The sequence below is a fragment of the Callithrix jacchus genome, chromosome 6, assembly GCF_049354715.1.
Source record: "Callithrix jacchus isolate 240 chromosome 6, calJac240_pri, whole genome shotgun sequence".
Taxonomy (NCBI): domain Eukaryota; kingdom Metazoa; phylum Chordata; class Mammalia; order Primates; family Cebidae; genus Callithrix; species Callithrix jacchus.
In genome coordinates, this window is record NC_133507.1 from 120,783,015 (window position 1) to 120,795,974 (window position 12,960).

At 40.7% G+C, this 12,960-nt stretch overlaps 1 long non-coding RNA gene across 6 annotated transcripts in view; it reads right to left on the minus strand.

Moving 5' to 3' along the window:
• Positions 1–12,960, minus strand: part of LOC118154640 (uncharacterized) — a 57,968-nt gene that overhangs the window by 16,918 nt on the left and 28,090 nt on the right. For 5 of the 6 annotated variants that reach the window (XR_013519375.1, XR_013519374.1, XR_013519373.1 and 2 more), the window contains one exon: positions 1,653–1,712. The exons of the other annotated variant lie outside the window; for it this stretch is intronic. This is a non-coding gene — a long non-coding RNA (uncharacterized LOC118154640). The remainder of the gene's footprint in view (positions 1–1,652; positions 1,713–12,960) is intronic. 6 annotated transcript variants of the gene reach the window in all.

Here is a 12,960-nt window from a genome sequence, read left to right on the forward strand (position 1 = left end):
TTTTCACATAGTCCCACATTTCTTGGAGACTTTGTTCATTCCTTTTTGCGCTTTTTTCTCTGATCTTGGTTTCTCGTTTTATTTCATTGAGTTGGTCTTCAACTTCAGATATTCTTTCTTCTGCTTGGTCAATTCGGCTATTGAAACTTGCGTTTGCTTCGCGAAGTTCTCGTATTGTGTTTTTCAGCTCCTTTAATTCATTCATATTCCTCTCTAAGGTATCCATTCTTGTTATCATTTCCTCGAATCTTTTTTCAAATCTTTTTTCAAGGTTCTTAGTTTCTTTGCATTGATTTAATACATGATCTTTTAGCTCACAAAAGTTTCTCATTATCCATCTTCTGAAGTCTAATTCCGTCATTTCGTCACAGTCATTCTCCGTCCAGCTTTGTTCCCTTGCTGGTGAGGAGTTTTGGTCCTTTCTAGGAGGCGATGTGTTCTGGTTTCGGGTGTTTTCCTCCTTTTTGCGCTGGTTTCTTCCCATCTTTGTGGATTTGTCCGCTGGTCGTCTGCGTAGTTGTTGACTTTTCGTTTGGGTCTCTGAGTGGACACCCAGAATGTTGATGATGAAGTATTTCTGTTACTTGGTTTTCCTTCTACCAGTCTAGCCCCTTCGCTGTATGACTGTTGAGGTCCGCTCTTGACCCTGCTTGTCTGGGGTGCACCTCTAGTAGCCGTGGCACAGCGAGGGATGCTACCAGTTTCTTTTTCTGCTCTCTTTGTCCCAGGATGATGCCTGCCTAATGACAGTCTTTTGGATATAGAGGGGTCAGGGAGCTGCTTGAGGAGACAGTTTGTACTTTATAGGGGTTTAATTGCTGAGCTGTGCACTCTGTTGTTCATTCAGGGCTGTTAGGCTGCTATGTTTGATTCTGCTGCAACACAGCTCATTAAACAACCCTTTTTTTTTTCTCAAATGCTCTGTGTTGAGGGGTTTGGGCTTTATTTTTGGATGTCCGATCAGGTGTCCTGCCCAGCTCAAAGGCAGACTAGCCACTGTTTGGCTGCCGAGGCTCCGCCCTGCTGTTGTGTGATTCGCGCTGTTCCTGCCGGCTCTGCTGTGGTCTCCGCCACGCCCTGCGGCGGAGTCTCTTTGTTGTAGCGTGTTGCCTCAGCAACGGCAGGCTGCGTCAGCAGTGGGCGTGTATCTCAGTTGGGGTGGGTTGCCTCGGCAACGGCTGGCTGCGTCAGCAGTGGGCATGTATCTCAGTTGGGGCGGGTTGCCTCGGCAACGGCTGGCTGCCTCAGCAGTGGGCGTGTATATCAGTTGGGGCAGGTTGCCTCTGTAGTGGCGGACGCCCCTCCCCCACAGAGCGTCTCGGACCGTCTGCCCGGGATAGTTTGAAATCGCGGTTTTGTTCGTCCCACTGGGTATCCCAAGCGATCTGTCCCTGCAATCCCCTGGGCTGGGCTACTGTGGAAGTCTCGTTCAGTCTCAAGTCCAGCCCTCTCAAGTCTCAGGTTGCCGGTTCAACAAGGCACCCGGACAAGCGCGCCCTGTGGGGATTGCTGGGTAGGGCCGGCCGCCGCCGCCCCAGCTGCCGGCTTCGCCAGGCAGACCTACTGCCTGGCGTCCCGTGTCTTTTTATACTTGGGAGTTTCCCCGTTCTGTGGGCAACAAAGATCAGTCTGGAAATGCAGCACTGACTCACCGTTTGCGAATTCAACGCGGGCTCCAATCCTGGGTTGTTCTCACAGCGCCATCTTGAGTCCTGATCGGAATATTCAATTTATATAAGAATTAGTTATTGCTACAATCTCCTTACAGAGATTTTATTTTTATTGCATTTTTCAAAGAGATGAGGTCTTGTAAAAATTATGACAAGAGAAATCTAACATAATTGACTCCATTTTGCTTCTAAGCTCACAAGCTGACTGTCCTTGCTCATTTCGAGGCATAGGCCAAGCTAACTATGAGAAAAATTCAGTTTACAGTTTAACTTTAAAACAAAGATGCTAACAGTCTTTTACTGAGACGAACCCTCTTGGCTAGGCGTAGTGTCTCACACCTGTAATCCCTGTACTTTGGGAGGCTGACACAAGAAATTCCCTTGTGCCCAGGAATTTGAGACCGGCCTGAGCAACATGGCAAGACTCTGTCTCTTAAAAAAAAAAAAAAAGAAAGAAAGTAACCTCCTCCTTGCTTGGAGACCAAAACTGCCCTTGTAAAACAAAAATTAGCCGCAAGGTTAGAATTATGGTAGAGGTCTGAATTCTGTTAGGATGTAGGCATAGTTAAACTCTAACCAGTCATTGTTTCCTCTGCTAAGATGTAGGTATAGTTTCACTCTAACCAGGCATTGTTTCATAATTTGTCTTTTCATAACTGCTTACTGCTCAGGAGTCATGTAGCTGGAGGTCACAAGATTTGTAACTTCCCCAATTATTCCTATAGATAACATCACTACTGTGAAACCTGACTGGTGTTTGAGGCATTTTTCAGACCTTACACTGTAATGGACCAACTGATGCCACCCAGATTGATAACCCATATCAACAAACTGACTCAACTGGTTTTGTGACTACCACAAGGAATGGACTCAGCATAAGAAGACAGTTTTTTAAAATATATATATATATATTTTATTGCACTTTAGGTTCTGGGGTACATGTGCAGAACATGCAGGATTGTTGCACAGGTACATACATGGCAACGTGGTTTGCTGCCTCCATCCCCCCAAAGAAGACAGTTTTGACATTCTTATAATTTCATCCCCCACCTAACAATTCAGCATTCCCCATTCCCTATCTCCCTGCCTGCCAAGCCATCCTTGAAAAATCCTAGTCCACAAATTCTCAGAGGGAAACCTGAAAATTATCTTTCATCCTTTTGCTCGGCTGCCTTGTGATGATTAAACTCTTTCTCTACTGTAACACCACTGTCTCAGTGTATTGTCTTTACCTGTGCAGTGGGCAAGAAGAACCCATTAGGGTGTAACAGACTGTTTTTCTCATTTAAATTTTGCTCTTGGGTGACTTTGGTTTTGGTTTCTATATGGCCAATAAATTATTTCCCATTGGGAATTGGTTTTATTGTCAGATTATTTGTTAATCTGTGTAAACAAATTAAAAGTTTATGGAGATCTTATCCCTGTTGGGTGAAAGGTGACAGAACATCTGGTTTGTTAGTCTTTTCTGTTTGTCTACTTTTATTTCAAATCAATAATGTATACTCACTGGGAAGAGAACAACACTTTGACGTGAACTGGTGAGTTTTCAGTTTTCAATTTTAATATTTTGGCCATGGTCACTAGCAGACAGGACAGATCTACAAATGTACGAATAACTAACAGTCTACAAAGAGCAACAAAATAACAATGACAATGAACAAGGCTAGAATATGATAGTAATCCAAGCGGGCATGCTAGAGACGATGCATAGTTTTCCACTGAAACACAATTTTTTTTCTATAATACTATAGGGACAAAGGGAACACTTATTTGCTCTTAAAAGATTTGCTTAAAAGTTAACTGACAAGCTGGACACAGTGGCTCATGCCTGTAATCCCAGCACTTTGGGAGGCCAAGGTGGGTGGATCATGAGGTCAGGAGTTCGACAACAGTCTAGCCAATATGGTGAAATGCTGTCTGTACTAAAAAGTACAAAAATTAGCTGGGTGTGGTGGCATGCACCTGTAGTCCCAGCTACTGGGAAAACTGAGGCAGAAGACTCACTTGAACCCAGGAGGCGGAATTTGCAGTGAGCTGAGATTGTGCCACTGTACTCTAGCCTGGGTGATAGAGCAAGACTCCATCTCAAAAAAAAAAAAAACTGACCTCAGGCAAATTGGTTGGAGAAAAAGCATACGAATTTATTAATGTTCACATGGAGGAGAACCACAGAGTGATTACCCCATATTCCAGTGGAACCCAAATACTTATATAGCCTTATTTTAGAGGGGAGAGGAAGGATGGGGAATATAGGAAATTCTGTTGAGATAATGACTGATTACTTGGGAGAATGAATGATCTAAGAGTAGAGATTAATTTGAGAGACAGGTATTATCCTATGAAAAAATGTGTTCAGATGTGGTTACATTCTTGGTCTTCTTTTCAGCAACAGATAAAGAAATAATGGGGAGAGAAAGGAAAAACAATTGTTCTCCTTAGTGAGTCCTTCTGGTCTTTGTGTAAATAGGAGAAAAGTCTCTTCCAGAGTCTGTTGATTTCTAACGGCCTTTAATTCAAAATACTCATTATACCAGGAAGCCATATTTTGGGAAAGTTCCCTCTGCTCCTCAATCTTTATATTTTTATTATTTCAATAAATATATTGAGAAAAGAAAAATAGTTCAGAGTAGTTTAAGCTATGTTAAATATGCAAAATTTATCAGGCCCAGAGAGAAGAATGGGACTTCAGTCATTCCAATGGCACTTCCAAGCCATGCCTGAGGGCAATTGTTTCAAGTCATTTTGTTCCTGACTAGCTGCCTCACCTATTATCTTCATGTTCCTTCTCCTGGAATTTGTAATACCAAGATAATGTATAACCAATCAATAGTTTATGTTATCTTAATATAAATTCTTAATAAACAATTTAGGAGATTTTTTTTTCCTTAAAAAACCCCTGTGGGGCTGGGCACAGTGGCTTAAACCTGTAATCCTAGCACATTGGGAGGCCAAGGCAGGCCGATCACCTGGGGTCAGGAGTTCAAGGCCAGACTGGCCAACATGGTGAAAACTTGTCCCTACTAAAAATACAAAACAAAGCAAAATAACAACAACAAAAAAAAACTAGCCAGGCATGGTGGTGGGCACCTGTAATCCCAGCTACTTGGGCAGCTGTTGCAGGAGAAATGCTGGAACCCAGGAGGTGAAGGCTGCAATGAGCAGAGATCATGCCACCGTACTCCAGCCTGGGCAACAAGAGTGAAACTCTATCTCAAAAAACAAACAAACAAACAACAAAAACTTGTGTAACTACTGTTAAATAAAGTGTATATTCAGAGCAAGTTGAATCTATGCTATGAGTATAGAACTTCAGTTATGCTCTTGCACCCATGCCTGGGAGCAACCGTTTAAAGTCATTTTGTTTCTGACTAGCTATAATACGCATATGTAAGAATAAAATAGAGCACAATATTAGACACATCATATATGCACAGAAAGGATCAGTTCCTTAGCTCTTAGGAAGCAGAACTAGATCAGTGGCTTAATTTTTTAACTTTATTGTGCCTAAGAATAACTCTGGGAGTTATTTTAAAAATGGAGATTCCAGGGCCCCATCTCTTACATCTGTAAATCTGTGAGCTTGGAGTAGATAGGCACCAAGGACAACGTTTAACGCACATAGTCCCTGAACCCTGTGATGGGGCATCAGGTTGTAATGAATGTGAAGGTAGGAGCTCTCTGCTCTAGTTTGCTTTTCTAAAAGATTTAACATATGATTTAAGGCAAGACATCAGTGTTTTCCTTTCTATATCTTCTTTAGCACGTGTAAACTGTGAATAATAACTAAATGATATCAAATGAGAATTCAGAGAGCAAATCTATCACTTTTGTCCCAGATGAAACTTGTTTAAGTTGTGACTAAGAAAAAGAGAGTCAAAGCTTAAAAAGGAGTAACACCAAGAGAAAATGTTGGTATAAGGCATAAATTATGTCTGAGATGAGAAAGGTTATGAACAAACACACTGAAAAATGCTAAAGACAAGCAAAACAAAGACACAGCAGAAATAGGGGGCAGAAAAGCAACCAAATGTTATACTAAATGTCATGTGTTTACTTAGGGAATCAGGGAATGAACATTTACACCCAGAGAAAAGGAGTCAAAATGAAAAGTAGCAAAAGGTACTGGCACAATGAATAAATAAATAGGGAGGAAAACTGAATGTCAAATGCAGGAAAAGAACGGTAAAGAGGGTCTGGAATTTGTATCATGCCTAATTATTCCCTTAAAATCTATGAGAAAATTCTACTGAAAGAAAAAAAACTAGTCAACATCTGAAGGGAAGAGCACAGAACCCAGAAACTAAAGGGCAATTCACAGTGGGGAAATTTTTCTTTTAAGTCAGCAAATGCCCACACAAGGATTTGGTTGAAGAGAATTTGATTATAATTAATCATATTATAGGGATGACTTAAGGCTTTTTTATGGACTCAGATGCCAGGATGAAAGAATGACTTTCAGGAATAGACCAATTTTAAACAAATTAAAAATATATATATTTGTGAAAGAAGAAAATCTTCTGACTATGAAGGCTATTAAGACAGCATGTGCAGTTTTTAAACAAATATGTTACTATATGCTGATAGAGATTATATAAATGCTAGAAATCTTGAAAAAAATTGAATGTGGAAAGAAAAATTATAAAAGTATAAAGCATCTATAGAAAGTGAATTTGAGTTACTAGTTTGTGCCTGTCTTCCCTATATTTCCCTGTTTTCTGTTCCCCCACATTTCAAGCAGGAAGCCATGCTGTGTATTCCCTTCGTCAGGAGAGCTATGTAGCTGTTTTTAGTTTAGTTTAAAAGCAAAAGTCACTTATATTCAATAAGCCCTTTCTATCTTTTGTAAAAGTCAAAATTCATCGAAGATAGGAAATGCTCCCTGATTCTTTCACAGGCAGGAACTGCATGGAGTATTGGCTCTGGAGCTAGCCAGCCACTTGGCGTGTTGGCAGGGGCAAACTCCACTCACTCGAATTATAAGGGGTTGTGCTCAGCCCCTCTAAGGAGGGAGCACACAGGTGAGTGGGTACAGGAACTGGGGTGAGTGCTTTGGGGTGCCAGCAGGGGCAAAACTCCATGTGAGTCCCCAAGTAGCATCTAGGCAGGGAGTACTGGTGACCCCTGAAGCCCCAGGAGTGTTATAGTCAGCTCTCTTTTAGCTTTGCCATCTGCAGACAGCTCGTGTTAACAGCTCAGTGGGCTCGCTGCCTTTTTACATGAGGCAGCTGTTTTCTGCCAGCAAGGGCACAGGGTCAGTATGACAGCCTTTTGCATCTACACACATGGTGCCTGAGCTCATGTTTGGTATCCAGAAAAAAATCAGGTTGCATGAATGAATTGAAAGGTGGTAAATGCAGAGGATTTTTTTTTTTTTTTTTTTTTTGCCTGTTAACTGGCACTAAGTGGGAAAGGGAGCTTTGGAAAGGGGATGGAGCAGGAAGGTGATCTCTAGGAAGTCATGCTGTCAAGCTCTCGCTCTGAAGTCAAGCTTTTCCAACATCAAACTGCAGTCTCTGACGTCCAGTTGCTTCTCCTCTTCTTTTCTCTCTGCTAGTGGAGCCTGGGGTTTTTATGGGCATAGGATGGGGGTGGGACAGGCCATGGTGGTTTTGGAAAAGGCAACATTAGAACAGAAAAACAGGAATGCATGTTCACACTTTGGGCCATAGTTCCAGGCTTGAGGGTGGGGTCCTCACCTGGGACCCGCTCTCTTTTGCCCAGAATTTCCCTGCCTCCTGTCCCTATCAATATTATGGTAGGTGCCTCCAATAGGGAAAGGGAAAAGGCAGTCAGAAAGAAAGGTATCAACTATGCCAGCGGAGTTTTTAAATGTTCTAAAGAGCTTTCAAAGACGAAAAGGTATAGTAGTGCTTAACAATTGTGGCCCTTTTAATAATATCCAATATATTTAAGTTGCAAATGTAAAACTAGCTTTTCCTAAGCCATTAAACACCACTTTGAAATCTAATGAATTTGTTTTATTGTGGATTAAAAAAAATAATAAAACAGTTCATACTGTAACTGGCAAAGGGGGTCCAATTTCTCACCACTTGTAGAAAGAAGCCAAAATAACAAGAGTGAGGTGCGATAAAAAGAGGGTGAATTTTATTATACCTGCTAACAAGGAAAAGAGTGCCAGAATTCTTTCCAACAATTGGCACTCTCCAGTTTATGAAGGGAACACAGGGATTTTAAAGAGAGAGGTTTGGAATGCAGGAGAGGCAACTGGCTAGGAGTGTCAAGTGGGGTGACTTGCTCCAATGGCTTGTCTGGAATTCTTGTTCCATCTAGTGAAGGGGCTGGCATCATGGTGTGCGCAACCAGATTATAAATCAATCTCAGTTAATCTTGTAGTCAGTCTCTAGTAGGGAGTGAGTTCTGGCCTTGAAGTAATCTTAAGCTTGGAAGAGAATTCTGGAGGTGTTTGGTTCATGTCAGGATCTGGCCCCTGAAGCTTCCAAAGAAAGATATGACTAGATAAGTGAGCATGGTGTGAGCTTAACAAGCATCTGGATAAATAAATATGCATAAAACATGAAAGCATAAAGTGGGAAAAGGAAGGCAGTGGAGGTTCACAGCACATTCTGAGGCTATATTTCAAGAGGAAGAAATAACTATAGTTTGTCTCAAAGCTACATCATAAGACTGAGGAGCAAGAAAAAAAGAAAAAAGTTTTAAAACATGGTTTGAAGCAAGCCACTTGTTTACAATACTACAGAAAAATATTTATGTATGTATGTGTGTAAATACACACGTATATACATTGATACATATAAAAGTATATACATGTATGATTTTTTTTTCTGAGACAGAGTTTCATTGATGTTTCCCTGGTTGGAGTGCAGTGGCAGGATCTCAGCTCACTGCAACCTCCCTCTCCCGGGTTCAAGCGATTCTGCTGTCTCCGCCTCCTGAGTAGCTGAGATTACAGGTGCATGCCACCATGCCTGGCTGTTTTTTATTTTTAGTAGAGATGGGGTGTCACCATGTTGGCCAGGCTGGTCTCAAACTCCTGACCTCAGGTGATCCTCCCAGCCCAGCCTGCTGAGTAGCTGGGATTACAGGCGTGAGCCATCGTGCCAGGCCCTATAAAATTATACACATATAGGATTTAAAGAATAATACACTTGCCAGGTATGGTGGCTCATGCCTATAATTCCAACACCTTGACAGCCCGAGGCAGGAAGATTGCTTGTGTCCAGAAGTTTAACACCAACTTGAGAACATAGAGCCTGTCCTTACAAAAAAAACAAAAAATGAGCTGGGTGTGGTGGCAAGTGCTTGTAGTCCCAGCTACCTGTGAGTGGAGGTGAGAACATCACTTGAGCCTGGGAAGTCAAGGCTGCAGTGAGCTGTGATCACACCATTGCACTATAGCCTGGGCAATGAGTGAGATCTTGTCTCAAGAAAAACAAAAAAAGCAAATAATAAACATCCACCTAGCCACAATCCAGCCTAAGAAAAGGAACATTGCCTTTCAGTTTCTCTGAGCCCCTTCCTGATCACGTTCTCTTCCTTTGCCACTCCTTCCAAAAATAACTATCTATTTTATTTTCATATTTACAGTTCCCTTGCTTTCCATAATAGGTTTCTTTTTCTTGGTAGCATGTGCTTAGATCTCTCTATAATAGCTTTGTCCACAAATATATGTGTATATCCTAATCCATATTGTTCAGTTGTCTGCTTTCAAACTTACATGGTGTCATGTTTTACATTTGTCTGTTATTTGCTTTTTTTACTCAACATTATATTTTCCAAGATTCACCAAAGTTATTCTATCTCGGTATAGTTAACTCATTTTTCACTGCTTTATAATATGCCATAATTTGAATAAACAACAATTTATATAACCATGCTCGTGTAAATAGACATTTGGGTTATTTTCAGTTCTTGTTTTGTTTTGTCTTGCTATTACAAATAAGGCTACTGAGAACATTCTTGGGCATATCTCTTAGTGTATACATGTAAGAATCTTTTTTTTTAAATTGCATTTTAGGTTTTGGGGTACATGTGCAGAACATTCAAGATAGTTGCATAGGTACACACGTGGCAGTGTGATTTGCTGCCTTCCTCCCCCTCACCCATATCTGGCATTTCTCCCCATGCTATCTCTCCCCAACTCCCCCCCATGCTGTCCCTCCCCTATTCCCCAAAAGAGATCCCAGTGTGTAGTGCTCCCCTCCCTGTGTCCATGTGTTCTCATTGTTCATCACGTGCCTATGAGTGAGAACATGTGGTATTTCATTTTCTGTTCTTGTGTCAGTTTGCTGAGAATGATGGTCTCCAGGTTCATCCATGTCCCTGCAAAGAACATGAGCTCATTGTTTTTGATTGCTGCATAATATTCCATGGTGTATATGTGCCACATTTTCCCAGTCCAGTCTATCATCAATAGGCATTTGGCTTGGTTCCAGGTCTTTGCTATTGTAAACAGTGCTGCAATGAACATTCATGTGCATGTGTCCTTACAGTAGAACGATTTATAGTCCTTTGGATATACACCCAGTAATGGGATTGCTGGGTCAAATGGAATTTCTATTTCTAGGTCCTTGAGGAATCGCCACACTGTCTTCCACAATGGTTGAACTAATTTACACTCCCACCAGCAGTGTAAAAGTGTTCCTATTTCTCCACATCCTCTCCAGCATCTGCTGTCTCCAGATTTTTTAATGATCGCCATTCTAACTGGCATAAGATGGTATCTCAATGTAGTTTTGATTTGCATTTCTCTAATGACCAGTGATGATGAGCATTTTTCATATGTTTGTTGGCCTCATGTATGTCTTCTTTTGTAAAGTGTCTGTTCATATCCTTTGCCCATTTTTTAATGGGCTTGTTTGTTTCTTTTCTTGTATATCTGTTTTAGTTCTTTGTAAACTCTAAATATCAGTCCTTTGTCAGTTGGGTAAACTGTAAAAATTTTTTCCCATTCTGTTGGTTGCCGATTCACTCTAGTGACTGTTTCTTTTGCCATGCAGAAGCTGTGGAGTTTGATTAGGTCCCATTTGTCTATTTTGGCTTTTGTTGCCAATGCTTTTGGTGTTTTGGTCATGAAGTCCTTGCCTACTCCTATGTCCTGATTGGTTTTGCCTAAATTTTCTTCTAGGGTTTTTATAGTGTTGGGTCTTATGTTTAAGTCTTTAATCCATCTGGAGTTAATTTTAGTGTAAGGTGTCAGGAAGGTGTCCAGTTTCTGCTTTCTGCACATGGCTAGCCAGTTTTCCCAGCACCGTTTATTAAACAGGGAATCCTTTCCCCATTGCTTGTTTTTGTCAGGTTTATCCAAGATTCTATGGTCATAGATAGGTTGTGTTGCCTCCGATGCCTCTGTTCTGTTCCATTGGTCTATATCTCTGTTTTGGTACCAGTACTATGCTGTTTTGATTACTGTAGCCTTGTAGTATAGTTTGAAGTCCGGTAATGTGATGCCTCCCACTGTGTTCTTTTTGCTTAGAACTGACTTAGCTATGCGGGCTCTCTATTGGTTCCATATGAAATTTAAGCTGGTTTTTTCCAATTCTGTGAAGAAGCTCATTGGTAGCTTGATGGGAATAGCATTGAATCTGTAGATTACTTTGGGCAGTATAACCATTTTCATGATATTGATTCTTCCTAAACATGAACATGGAATGTATCTCCATCTGTTTGTGTCCTCTCTTATTTCGTTGAGCAGTGGTTTGTAGTTCTCTTTGAAGAGGTCCTTTGTGTTCCTTGTTAGTTGTATTCCTAGGTATTTTATTCTCTTTTTAGCAATTGTGAATGGCAGTTCGTTCTTGATTTGGCTCTCTTTAAGTCTGTTATTGGTGAATAGGAATGCTTGTGATTTCTGCACATTGATTTTGTATCCTGAGACTTTGCTGAATTTGCTTACCAGTTTCAGGAGTTTTGGGGCTGCAACGATGGGGTCTTCTAGATATACTATCATGTTGTCTGCAAATAGAGACAATTTGACTTCCTCCTTTCCTATTTGAATACCCTTTATTTCTTTTTCTTGCCTGATTGCTCTGGCTAGAACTTCCAGTACTATATTGAATAGGAGTGGTGAGAGAGGGCATCCTTGTTTAGTGCCAGATTTCAAAGGGAATGTTTCCAGTTTTTGCCCATTCAGTATGATATTGGCTGTTGGTTTGTCATAAATAGCTTTTATTATTTTGAGATACGTTCCATCAATACCGAGTTTATTGGGGGTTTTTAGCATAAAGGGCTGTTGAATTTTGTCAAAGGCCTTCTCTGCATCAATTGAGATAATCATGTGGTTTTTGTTTTTGGTTCTGCATATGTGGTGAATTACATTTATAGACTTGTGTATGTTGAACCAGCCTTGCATCCCCAGGATGAATCCTACTTGTTCGTGGTGGATAAGCTTTTTGACGTGCTGTTGCAATCGGCTTGCCAGTATTTTATTGAAGATTTTTGTCTATGTTCATCATGGATATTGGCCTGAAGTTTTCTTTTCTTGTTGAGTCTCTGCTGGGTTTTGGTATCAGGATGATGGTCTCATAAAATGATTTGGGAAGGATTTCCTCTTTTTGGATTATTTGGAATAGTTTCAGAAAGAATGGTAACAGTTCCTCTTTGTGTGTCTGGTAGAATTCAGCTGTGAACCCATCTGGACCTGGGCTTTTTTTGTGTGGTAAGCTCTTAATTGCTGCCTCAACTTCTGATCTTGTTATTGGTCTATTCATAGTTTTGACTTCTTCCTGGTTTAGGCTTGGGAGGACACAAGTGTCCAGGAATTTATCCATTTCTTCCAGGTTTACTAGTTTATGTGCATAGAGTTGTTTGTAATATTCTCTGATGATGGTTTAAATTTCTGTGGAATCTGTGGTGATTTCCCCTTTATTGTTTTTTATTGCATCTATTTGGTTATTCTCTCTTTTCTTTTTTATTAATCTGGCTAGTGGTCTATTTTGTTGATTCTTTCAAAAAACAACCTCTTGGATTTACTGATTTTTAGAAGGGTTTTTTGTGTCTCTATCTCCTTCAGTTCTGCTCTGATTTTAGTTATTTCTTGTCTTCTGCTAGGTCTTGAGTTTTTTTGATCTTGCTCCTCTAGCTCTTTCAATTTTGATGATAGGGTGTCAATTATGGATCTCTCCACTCTTCTCATGTGGGCACTTATTGCTATATATTTTCCTCTAGAGACTGCTTTAAATGTGTACCAGAGATTCTGGTATGTTGTGTCTTCATTCTCACTGGTTTCAAAGAACTTCTTTATTTCTGGCTTCATTACATTGTTTATCCAGTCAACAGTCAAGAGCCAGTTGTTCAGTTTCCGTGAAGCTGTGCG